At 36.5% G+C, this 13,373-nt stretch overlaps 1 protein-coding gene across 4 annotated transcripts in view; it reads right to left on the bottom strand.

The window, feature by feature from the left end:
* The window catches only part of PIGU (phosphatidylinositol glycan anchor biosynthesis class U), a 104,243-nt gene that overhangs the window by 77,808 nt on the left and 13,062 nt on the right, over positions 1-13,373 (bottom strand). Inside the window, exon 1 of one of the 4 annotated variants that reach the window (XM_074212118.1) lies at positions 98-4,057. The exons of the other annotated variants lie outside the window; for them this stretch is intronic. The gene's annotated coding sequence lies outside the window, so the exon portion shown is untranslated. Of the gene's footprint in view, positions 1-97; positions 4,058-13,373 lie in introns of those variants that run through there. 4 annotated transcript variants of the gene reach the window in all.

The following is a 13,373-nucleotide window of genomic DNA, read 5'->3' as shown; positions in this document are numbered from 1 at the left end:
TATCCACATCTGACTCATATAAATACCAATAAAATCAAAGAACTTAAATCCCAAGAAACTCTGAGGCAGTTTAAATTTTGACTTTTCAGGAACTCACCAGAAATTAATGGTTAAGTCTTTCACACATGGTTTACCATGTTATAAAATGTCCTAATGCCTGGAATAAGAGCCTGAGATAAGGGAGAAAAACAAATGAATTTCTTGGGAATAAACTTTAAGAATAACTGTTTTCTGGGTTAATTATAATATGTGTCTATAGCACTTTATAAAATGGTTTATAAAATGTTTCACATCTATTAACTGATTTAATTCTGAAATCCCTGTGAACTAGTTACAGCAAAATGTGGCATGGAGTCACTTGAGTTCAAATCCAAAATCTACTTGTATGCCCATGACCAAATCAGTTAGCCTCTGATTCTCAGTTTCCCCATCCTTACAAAGCACCTACTTCACAAAATTGTCATACAACTAAAATGAGACAATTTTTGTCTTCTGTAAACCTTAATGGAAGAAGCAGTAGAGATGGAGCACTGAGTCAAAAAGACCTCAGCTGACTTTAATTTCTGACACTTAGCTGTGTGACTTTCCAGCCAATCATCTCATTCTTATCTTCATTGTCCTTATTTGTAAAATGGAGAACATACTATCACCTTCCTCAAAGGATTATTATGCAGATCAATTGAACAATCTATGCAAAATCCTCTGCAAAAACTTTAAAGAATTATACAAATGTAAATTATAATTACATCCCCATTTATCAGAAAATAAATATGAAATCAAAGTGACTAGCCCAAAGTCAACTCAATTCAACGTTTATTAAAAGTACACTGTATGCAAGATCACAAAAATAGTATGTGTCAGAATTAGTCTTCCCCAATCACAACTAGAGAAAGTACTATGGATTCTGAATGTACACCAAAGCATACTATTTTGTGTTTTGCCTTTCTCATGGTTTTTCTCCTTTTGTTGTGATTCTTCTTTCCCAACGTGCCTAATATGGAAAAAAAAATTAGTCTTCCAACTCAGAACTTCTAATTCTAAGTCTACAGGGGTTTTCTTCCCACACTACACTAAAATGCTTCTAATACTTTTATTAGATACATTCATCAAAGGACCATAGATGTAGAGCAGAAAGGGACCTCAGAAACCATATAGTCCAAAGTAGAAACCATATGGAAAAATGAAAGTATATTCCACCAACCTAACCCAATACTTTCAGTCACAATGAATAAGTTGCTTTCACAAATCCAACAATACTAATCAGGAGGCAGGCAGCAACAGAGAATTAATAGTTGCCTAGAAACAACTATTATATAGGAATACTGGGTTCATACAATGGAACAAGCACCAGATGTCATTTCTGTGTTGTATTTCTCAGATGGTGAGTGCTGTACAAAAGACACATTCAGTCCATCAAGAAACAATTTCTCATCTCTCAATCACACCCCTGAAAAAAGTGAGACTTAGAACATACCAACTAAAGAGATGCTTTCCTCCCTCAGAACAGAAAAGACCTCTGAATGTTGAAAGGAAAGCAATAAATAACCCTTGCTACTTCAGCAGTGGTTCTCAAAATGTAAGCTTTATTGTGCCATGAATTTTTATTCAGTATGCCAGAAACTGTATGACTTTACATTTACAAATAAATACTTGGATCTCCTAGAAATGAAGTTTCCACATGTAAACAATCATATGAATAGGTACAATTCTATTGACTCCTATACCATATGGTGCCACAAGTCCTCAGAGAAAAGAATAAATGTACTATGAGCAAAAAAAAAAATTCTGAGAACCATTGTACTATATACCAAACTTCTGGTTTTCCTCCTATCTCTCAAATAACTTTTCTAGTCTTATTTGACACCTATTTTTCTGGGGCATGCCTAATTCAGGCCAGTTCAAGCTCCGGGTTAGAATGTAGTGAGACTCAAGTAGACTATAAAACATAATTAAAATGATTTACTAATAATAAATATAAAGCTTGTCCTTCATTTTCAAAAAAGACCATATCAGGGAGGTGATGCCATGACAAACACAAGAAATGGATTTGAGTGAAGGGGAACTCTACTAAGTCACCAGCCTCACTTTCTCCTCCAGAATCATCTGGGTCCAGTGGCCAGATCTGAATCAGGACCACTGGAGATGACCCTGGATATGAAGTAGTCAGAGTTAAGTGACTTGCCCAGGTTCACACAGCTACTTTTTTGTTTGTTTGTTTGTTTGTTTTTGGGGGGGTTGCATGGCAATGGGGTTAAGTGACTTGTCCAAGGCCACACAGCTAGGTAATTATTATTAAGTGTCTGAGGTTAGATTTAAACTGAGGTCCTCCTGACTCCAGGGCCAGTACTCTATCCATTGCACCACCTAGCTGCCCTGATTTACTAATAGTAAATGTTAAAAGGATACAATTTCTAGGGTTAAAAAAGATAGTAAATCAAATAAAATTGCTATCGCCCATCCCCACATCCAAAATTCTCCAAGATCATCAATGATGCTAGAGTTCCTACTAAGCAATAAGAATTCAGCTAAAACCTTCAACAACAGCTCTCCACCGCATGGGTTTTTTATGCTCCAGGCAAGTAAGAAGGCAAACCAATGATCTTGAGAACAGCCTCCCCAAGCCTTTAAAGGCAAATCTACCCAAACTACATAAAACAGGTGCTGTGACAATTGTATCTACCTTCTTAGTCCTGTCCTAAGTCAAAGGTTATGAATAATTTAATTACTTTTTCAAGCATAGTTCTAATTCACAGGATACGATCAATGTGTATATTCCCACAGCTTCTACAAAAATTGTTTTTTTTCATCAATTTTCTTAGAGTATGATTGAACATTAATTTAATTTACATTTCTACATGAAGCATTTTATCATTTGGTAGTCAAAAGTTTCCATTTTTTGAAAATCATTTGTTTAGATCAAAGGAAAAGGAAAAGGGCCTAGAGATACAAAAATATTTTCAGTAGCTTTTTTGCGATGGCAAAGAATTAGAAATTGAGGGTATGTCCATCAATTGGGAAATAGTTAAACAAGTTATGGTATATAATTGTGATGGAATACCATTGTGCTATAGGAAATGATGAGCAGGATACTTTCTGGAAATATTTATATGAACTTATGCAAAATGAAAGGAGCAGAATGAAAACACTATAAAAGTAACAGCAATATATGATGAGCAAATGAGAATGATTTCACTCTTGTCATCTCTTCATGACCCAAAGTAATTTTTAATTGAAATTTTATTTTTCCAATTACATGCAATGGTAGTTTTTCAACATTCAAACAATTAATAAGTTTTACATTTTTCATTCAGTATATTAATTACTACATTTCAGGCAGTACTAAATACTAGATATAGATACAGAGATATAGCTAAAGACATGAACAGAGAACTTCAACAAACTAGTTGAGACAAATAAAACAAAATGAAGCTTAATAGGAATAAATGTAAAGTTCAATAATTGCAATTAAAAAATCCATATTGTTCCCCACCAATAACTCCACCAATAATGCATTAATGTCCCAATCCTCCCACAACCTGTCCAACATTGATCATCATTCCTTTTTCTCATCTGGGCTACTCCAATAGGTATGAGATGATACCTCATGGTTGTTTTAATTTGCATTTCTCCAATCAATAGGGCTTATGTTTAGCTTTAATTCTTCATTTGAAAACTCTGTTTATATCCTTTGACCATTTATCAATTGGGGAATGACTTGGAACCTTATAAATTTGATGCAATTTTCTACATATTTTAGAAATGAGACCTTTATCAGAACTCTAGTTGTGAAGATTGTTTCCCAGCTTTCTGCTTTTCTTTTAATTTTGGCAGCACTGATTTTATTAGTGCAAAATCTTTTTAATTTAATGTAGTCAAAATCATTCATTTTAGGAGCGGCTAGGTGGCGCAGTGGATAAAGCACTGGCCCTGGAGTCAGGAGTATCTGGGTTCAAATCCAGTCTCAGACACTTAATAATTACCTAGCTGTGTGGCCTTGGGCAAGCCACTTAACCCCATTTGCCTTGCAAAAACCTAAAAAAAAAAAATCATTCATTTTGTAGTTTATAATCTACTCTAATTCTTGTTTGGTCATAAATTTGCCCCTTTTCCATAGATCACATAGATAGAATATATTTTGATCTATTAATTTATCTATGTCTTTATGTCTAAATACTGTACTCATTTTGACCATATTTTGGTATATATAGGGCGTGAGATGTGGATCCATGCCTTTTTTTTTTTCAGTTTTCCTAACAAATTTTTATCAAATAATGAGTTCTTATTCCAGAGATAAATTCTGAGAGCTAGGGCAACTGTATTCGACAGATTATGGACTATATTATCCCCAACCAGAGGAAGAAAAACAAAACAAAACACCCCTACCGAATCTGATAAACACTTTACAAAAATAATCTCTTATGTATCTCTTTCCCTTAATCCTAAATCCTCATGCCAAAAATTACTAATTTGTAAAAATGTTTAACAAACTATATATGTAAAATGCTAATCTGACTGTTCCCAACTGAGGGGAGAGGGGTGGGAAGGGAGGGGGGGAGAGAAACTTTGTAACTTGGAAATATGCATGTACAAATGGATGAAAATAAATAAATAAATGAAAAAATAAAAATACAAAAAACCATTGAAACCTTCCTCAAGATTTGGATGCCTTAGGGGACTTATAACTCAAACTGTTGATGAGATTTCCTTTTTGTCTGAAAACAAAGTAGTGAAGAGGATCTAGAAAGGGAACTGAGAGTTTAACTCCAGGGGCTCCCCATGCCTAACATTATTTATCAATTGAATAGACTTCTGCTATGGCGAAGTAAATACCTTTTTGTTAACCACTGAATGAACAAATGTTTCAAATTCTTCCAAAATAAAACCAAAACTACCAGGGGACTGTCCTGAGACAGAGTAATAACCAAAAATAATTGTCATCCTAGGATATTTTGTGAGTATAAGAATGAAGAACTTGACAATTCCAGTCACTGAACTCTATTCATATCTATGAGAATACTGAATTGTTTTCAAGATGGACATTAAGGAGGAGGAGGAGATACACAGTGTCAAGATGGTGGTATGAGAGGGACAAAAGCTATCTCCTGCTCCACCACAATGACTGTGGTCATCAACATACCAAAGCACAGGTAAGAGAGCAGCCAAAGCCTCTCATAAGATCTGGGAGGAATTAAGGTCCCTGTGGATTGTCCCCAAAACCCCCCAAAGCCTTGGAAGTGCGGTAAATCAGTCACAGGCTAAGGAAATGAGCAAACAACAAAAAAAGAAGAATCTGATCAAAGAAAATTACTTTGGTCCCATGGAACACCAAAATACATACTCAGATGATGACAAAAAAAATCAAAACTTCTGTACCCAAAACCTCCAAAAGAAATAGAAAATGGGCTCAGGCTATGGATGAGCTCAAAAAAGACTTTGAAAAGCAATTAAGGGAGGTAGAGGAAAAATTGGGAGGAGAAATGAGAGTGATGCAGATAAATCATGAAAACCAAATCAGCAGCTTGGTGAAAGAAACACAAAAAAACACTGAAGAAAATAATATGTTAAAAACCAGTTTAGGGGGCAGCTAGGTGGAGTAGTGGATAAAGCATCAGCCCTGGAGTCAGGAGTACCTGGGTTCAAATCCAGCCTCAGACACTTAACAATTACCTAGCTGTGTGGCCTTGGGCAAGCCACTTAACCCCATTTGCCTTGCAAAAAAGAAAAAAACAGTTTAGGCCAAATGGAAAAAAAGAAACACAAAAGGCAAATGAGGAGAAGAGTACCTTAAGAAGCAAAACTGGCCAACTGGAAAAGGAGATAAAAAAGCTCTCTAAAGAAAATAACTCCTTCAAATGCAGAATGGAACTAAAGGAAGCTGATGATTTTGTGAGAACCCAGGAAGAAATGAAACTATTCCAAAAAAAAAAAATATTAGAAGAAAACGTGAAATATCGGGGCAGCTAGGTGGTGCAGTAGATAGAGTACTGGCCTTGGAGTCGGGAGTACCTGAGTTCAAATCCGGCCTCAGACACTTAATAAATACCTAGCTGTGTAGCCTTGGACAAGCCACTTAGCCCCATTGCCTTGAAAAATCTAAAAAAAAAAAAAAAAAAAAATGTGAAATATCTCATTGGAAAAAACAACTGACCTTGAAAACAGATCAAGGAGAGATAATTTAAAAATTATTGGGCTACCTGAAAGTCATAACCAGGAAAAGAGCCTAGACTTTATTTTTCAAAAAATTATACAGCAAAACTGCCCCGAGATCCTAGAAGCAGAGGGTAAAATAGAAATTGAGGGAATTCACCAATCACCTCCTGAAAGAGCTACCAAAAGAAAAACTTCCAAGAATATTATAACGAAACTCCAGTACTCCCAAGTCAAAGAGAAAATACTAAAAGCTGCCAGAAACAAGCAATTCAAATACCATAACTCTATAGTCAGGATTACACAGGATCTGGCAGTATCTATATTGAGGGCTCACATAGGGCTTGGAATATGATATTCTGGAAGGCAAAAAATCTTGGTTTACAGCCGAGAATCAACTACCCAGAAAAACTGAACATCCTCTTTCAGGGAAAAAGATGGGACTTTTAATGAAACGGGGACTTTCAAACTTTCCTACTGAAACAAGCAAAACTGAACAGAAAGTTTGATCTCCAAGTACAGGACTCAGGTGAACCATAGAGTGGGTACAAGAGAAAGACTAACTATTAGGAACTTAATGATGTTGAACTGTTTGTATTCCTAGCATGGGAAGAAGATACTGGTAACTCATTTGAACTTTCTCACTTATAAGAACAGTCAGGGGGCAGCTAGATGGCGCAGTGGATAGAGCACCGGCCCTGGAGTCAGGAGTACCTGAGTTCAAGTCCGACCTCAGACACTTAATAATTACCTAGCTGTGTGGCCTTGGGCAAGCCACTTAACCCCATTGCCTTGCAAAATCCTAAAAAAAAAAAAAAAAAAAAGTCAGAAGGAACATATATGGACAAGGCACAGGAAGGAGCTGAATACAATACTATAAGATAGTAAAAAGATGGAGTCAATGTGTAATAAATGAAAGTACTGGGAGGAAGGGAAAGGAGAGGAAGAAGGGGTTAAGATATTTCAGATAGGAGTCAGGAGGAAGCTTTTACAATGGAGTAAAATGAGGAAGTCAAGGGGAAATGAGTGAGCCTTCATTCTCATCAGAAATGGCTAAGAGAGGAAATAACATACACACTTAATAGGGTATAGAAATCCGTCTTACCCTAGAGAAAAATGAGAGGAAAGAAATGGGATAAGGGGGAACAAAGGAGGAAATAGGTGATAGAAGAGAGGGAAGATCATGGGAGAGGGTACTCAGATACAACACACTTCTGAGCAGGGACAGGGTGAAAGGAGAGAGAGAATAGAATAAATGAAAATGATAAGGAATAGAGTGGAGAGAAATACTGCTAGTATTAGCAACTATGGGAAAAATATTGAAGCAATTTCTTTGGTGGACTCATGATAAGGAAGGCAATTCATCCCAAAGACAGAGTCATTGGAATCTGAACACAGATTGAAATACATTTTTTTCCCCTCTCTCACTATTCTTGAGGTTTCTCATCTTTTTTTTGGAGGGAGGAGGGGGTTTTGTTTACTCTCACAAGATTATTGAAATAATATAAAATAAATAAACCAAAAAAAAAAAAAGAATGGAAGGGTGAGAAAGAGGGAAGCAGGGAGAATGGAGAAGGGAAAAGGGAGAGAAAGAATGGCAAAAATCGTCTCATAAACAGGTCAAACATGGAAGAATTTATAAGCAACACTTGGACCTCCAGTACATCTTAAATGGTAAAAGGAGGGGAGATCATAAACAATGGGTAAAGAAATTCATCTAGCTCAATAGGGAAATAAGAGGGAAAAGAAGAGAAGAAAAGGTGGTGGGAAGATAATTGGGAAGGTAAATTAAGAGATGGCAATCAGAAACAAAATATACTCTTCAGGAAGGAACTGGGTAAAAAGTTTAATCTTTCTTCCAGATTACAATCACTGTTATGCCCTCTTTAAATTTTTTTTAGACAAAAAAAATTTTCATCCTTCCAATATAAACTTTCTCATTTATAAGAGCAGTTAGGAGTATATATAGACAAGGCACAGGAAGGAGCTGAATATAATGGTATAATATAGTAAAATAAGATGTAGTCAATGAGTGATTAAGGAAAGTACTGGGAGGAAGAGAAAGGAGAAGAGAAGAAGCCAATTATTATATATAATTTTACTTCATTATAGTACTAAAAAAGACCTTCTAGACCTGGCATTGAATCTTTTTAATCAAAATGCCCACTGCATGAATAGGAATACTAGACTGAAACAGAATTTTTTTTATTTTAAATTTAATTTATTTTCACATTACTACAATAGTCTTTAACAGTAAACATAATCATAATCCCCTCCCCCCACAAAAACAAAGGAACCTCCAGAAAAATAAAGTGAGGAAAAAAAAGAAAAAAAAGAGTGTACTTCAGTCTGTGTTAAAATAACATCAGCTCTGTCTCTGGGTTGGATCACATTCTTTATTCTAAGTCTATCAGAAGTTGAAGCAGAATTATTAAGAACTGCACTGTTAACCACAAAAACTGACAAGAATTATACAGTCTATGTAGGTAATATAGGGAAGCTTCATTTGAAGCGAAAACGTGAAAATATAGTTTTAAAACTAAAGTAATTTCATATTCAATTAGAAGCACAGTATCTATAGTGAGAGAGATGATGGTTCCATCTTGCCCTGTACAGCACTGAATATGCTCTTCTGGATTAGAACACTTGTAAACATCAAGACGGGTATGATGAAAATGATGGGGAAATACAGAAGCTGCTAAATGAAAATCAAGAACTCTGCAGGTTTTGCCATCAGAATAGTTCATCCTAAGAAGGCAACATTTAATTCCATCAAAAGTAAAGTACCAGTGAACCTTAGAGACCTGCAGGACTCTTTACTCAAGTAATAAGGCAGATGAAATTTAGTTTTATGTATAAACAGTAACAATCGTTTGCCCTGGAGGCCAAAGACCTAGTTATCTCAACTACTCAATGCTGATGGAACCATATCGATTAACAATAGGAACATGATCCAAGAGAAATGGGTTGAACACTTCCAATTCTTAACAGAACATTATCAATCAATGCAGAAACCATTGATCATTTACCTCAAGTTGAAGTCAATCCGACCCTAGCTGAAGTTTCAACTAAAGAAGGAATTTTGAAGGCCATTAGGCTCCTTTCAAGTGGTGCTGATTCTTTTCAGATGAGATCTACAAGGTGGGGGATCCATTGCTCACCCAAGAGTTGACTGAAACTTTCCAGGCATGAAGAGGTAATCCCCCAAGAATTCAAAGATGTCTCCATCAACCATCTCTATAAAGGTAAAGGTAAAGGAAATAGATTGTCCTGTGACAATCACAGGGGTGTTTCTCTTTTGGTCACTGCTGGTAAAGTTCTTGCCAGAGTCCTTTTCAATAGGCTGATCCTTAACTTGGAAGATGGTCAGCTCCTTGAGAGTCAGTGTGGTTTCAGATAGGATCAAGGCATAGTTGATATGGTATTGGCTGGCCAACAACTCTAGGAAAAATGCTAAAAGCAGAACAGAAGTCTGTATAAAATGTTTGTAGGTCAGATGAAGGACTTTGACCAAAATTTGGCTGCCCGGAGAAGTTCATCAGTATTGTATGTCAATTTCATGATGACATGCCTGCCCAGGTTCTGGAGAGTGGACAATGCTCTAGAGATTTCCCAGTCACCAATGAAATGAAACAAGGATGTGTCCTTGCTCCCGTGCTTTTTAGCATGATTTTTTTTCAGCCATGTCATCAAATGTCTTCACTCAGGATTAACTTGGCCTCAAGGTCGCTACCACACTGATAGCTAATTCTTCAACTTGAAAAGGCTACAAGCCAAGACCAAAGTGGAGGGAGTGTTGGTGCATGATCTTCTGTTTACAGATGACTGTGCACTCAATGCAGCCTCTAAGGCTGAGATGTAAAAAAGTATGAATTGATTCTCTGTTAACTATGCTAATTTTGGTCTAAAAATTAACACCAAGAAAACACAGGTGCTCCAGCAGCCAGCACCACCATCCATATGTGGAAGCATCAGTTACAGCAAATGGAGAAGTTGTGAGTACTGTGGATAAGTTCACTCACTTTGGCAGTGTCCTTTCCAGGGAGGTACACATTGACAAAGAGGTTAACACATGCATTGCCAAAGCTGGATCAGTATTTGGGAGGCTCCAAAAGCAAGTTTGGGAGAGAAACTACCAAACTGAAGGTGGAAGGAGAAACTACCAAACTGTTAGGCTGATCTCATTATTGTATGCCTATGAAACCTGTACATTATACTGGTGCCATGCCACGAAACTGAATCGCTTCCATTTAAATTGTCTTAGGAAGATTTTGAAGATCACCTGGCCCTAAACTGCTAAGCATTTCAACATTTCTATGGAAAGTGCAATTATGATGGGTTGGCCTCATTGTTAGAATACCAGATATACCATTGCCAAAAAAAAGACTATTTAAAATTATAGAGAACTCACACAGGGAAAACACTCATAAGAGGATCAGAAGAAGTGATACTGGACTGGGACACAATGGAGGTCTCTCTTAAAAACTTTAGAACTGATTGTAAAGAGGCAGCTAGGTGGCACAGTGGATAGAGCACTGGCCCTGGAGTCAGGAGGATCTGAGTTCAAATCCAGCCTCAGACACTTAATAATTACCTGTGTGACCTTGAGCAAGTCACTTAATCCCATTGTCTTGCAAAAAAACCAAAACAAAACAAAAAAGAATTAATTTTACATCATGGAAGACACTGGCACAGGACCACCCAGCATAGCGTGCCCCCATCAGAGAGGTTAATGCACTCTATGAGAAAGGCAGAATTGAAGCAGCTCAAAGAATACATGACACATAAAAGTTTAGAGTAACTATCCCAAGTCTTCATATAAACTATTTGTGCCAGACCTGCAGCAGAGCATTCTAAGCTCATATTGGTCTAATTAGCCACAGTCAGACCCACTGTAATTTGTTTGAAACGTGGTGCTGTCATTTTGGTCTTCTTTGATAACGAAGAACAAGAACCAACCTAGTCAAACAATCCCCCAAAGTTTAAGGTTCAGTTGTGGGCTCAATATCTTAAGAAAGAACACTAACAAACTAAAGTTTATTATATAAAGCTAGGTGACCACAATAAGGAGGGGTTTGAAAACATATCCAACATAATTCAAGCTCCTTGAAGACAAGGACTATTTCACCTTATCTTTGCATACCCAGTACCAAGCATTGGTTTGCACAGAGTTCATATTAAAAAATGCTTTAAACTGAATTATGGGAAGGATGCAAATATCTTTGCAATGGCAAAAAAAAAAACTTAAGGGAGGACATAATAGAAGTTGTCATCCGAAAGAAAGATTAAACTTTTTAAGCTACATTAATGGAAAAAAGAATCAAGGAAAATTGGATCACTGCTTTGAATAGGTCAGTGAATCAGCTGATCAATAATAAGCATTTATTACACATCTACTATACCTGGAAGAGAGACAATGACAGGGAGAGAGAAGGGAGAGGGGGAGGGAGAGAGAGGGAACAAATTTTGGAAGGCAAACATGTAGAGGAAAGCTGGCTTTTCAATATGTCCCTGATTTCCAGATTGCCTTCCTAGAAACTTCAAGGAATTTTCCATTGAAGGAGAACATGGGCTCTCTCTCAGATGATATGAAATATCTTAGTTCTAATGAATGACCTCATGTATGCTGTGTATCATCTGATATATATTCTAAACCTTATAATTTCTCTGATTTCTCTTTGTTATCTGCTTGGACAAATTGATCAACTTAGCATCACTATAATGATGGTTTTGTAGGTCATCAGCATTTGGTAGGAAAGGGTCAAGCCTTCAGATATAAGATTCAGGTACTCCTTTCCTCTTTAAAGAACCAGAAAAAGTATCTTGAACCTTAGAAAAAAAGCCATTAGACTAGCAATAGTTAAGGTGCAAATAGATATAACCCTAATCTAGTACCCCTCTTTTCAGAGAAGAACAAATGGTGAATTTTATATCCCTTCTGTTCCCCTACTGACAGGAATCAAAGTCTTCCCTGGGGTGGACAAGATTCTTGAAATATCTATGAACACTTCCTCAAAATATGCATATAGAAAACCCATGTGGACAGACATATAATCTACATGTGCAGTATACACATCCTACACACACACATATATATATATAAAATAAATGTAATAAGGTAATTTGGTGGAGAGGATATTTAAGGGGTAGGATCAGAAAAGACCTCATGTAAGAGGTAGTACATGGGTTGAACTTTGAAAAAAATTAGGAGATCCTAAGATATGGAAGAGAAGAAATTGCATTCCAAACCTGAGTCAACCCAAGGAAAGGCATTAAGATAAGATGTTATGTCATGTGCAAGGTACAATAAAGAATGTTAGTTAGACTAGGATGACTGAAAGGGAATAATATATAATAAATCTAGAAAGTTAGGTTGAGCCAAGTTGTAAAAGGTTTTTGCCAAAGAGAAGAATTGTACTTGATCCTAGAAGTAACAGAGAACAGTGGAGTTTACTGAGCAGGATACACTTGTGCGTTAATTTAAAATATCAATATGAAGGGCAGCTAGGTGGCTCAGTGGATAAAGCACCGGCCTTGGAGTCAGGAGTACCTGAGTTCAAATCCGGTCTCAGACACTTAATAATTGCCTAGCTGTGTGGTCTTGGGCAAGCCACTTAACTCCATTTGCCTTGCAAAAACCTAAAAAAAAAAGTAAGAGAAGACCTTTAGATTTGGCAATTAATGGATTGTTAGTAACTTTGGAGAGAGTAGTTTCATTTGAAGATAAAATTTCTCAAGTATAACTACAATAAATAATACCTAGTGAGGATGGATTAGATCAAGTAAGATTTTAGAGGAGGGATGATTCATGGGTATGATTATAGGGTACAGGAAAATAGAAGACAAGAAGACACTGAAGATAAGTTAAGTAAGAATGACAGAGAAGTCGATCAATTAGAGAAGAAAGGATGAAACAAACACTTGTACTTGTAGAGGGATTGTCTCAGTAAATAGACAGGCCACCTCTTCTTGTGGGACATGAGTGAAAGAGAATACTATGGCAGTAAATATCTGATCCCCTGATCAGATTAAACCTGAAGCATTGTGCTTGTTTCTATTTACCACAGTTTAAGAACATTAGTAAACTGGAGCATAAAAGGCAATTTACAGTTGAGGAAATCAAAGTAATCCACAGTCATATGAAAAATTGCTCTAAATCATTATTTATTAGAGAAATGCAAATTAAAGCATCTCTGAGGTACCACCTCACACCTCTCATACTGGTC

Source organism: Macrotis lagotis, chromosome 1 (assembly GCF_037893015.1).
Source record: "Macrotis lagotis isolate mMagLag1 chromosome 1, bilby.v1.9.chrom.fasta, whole genome shotgun sequence".
Lineage (NCBI taxonomy): Eukaryota > Metazoa > Chordata > Mammalia > Peramelemorphia > Peramelidae > Macrotis > Macrotis lagotis.
This window is presented reverse-complemented; position numbering and strand designations above follow the sequence as displayed.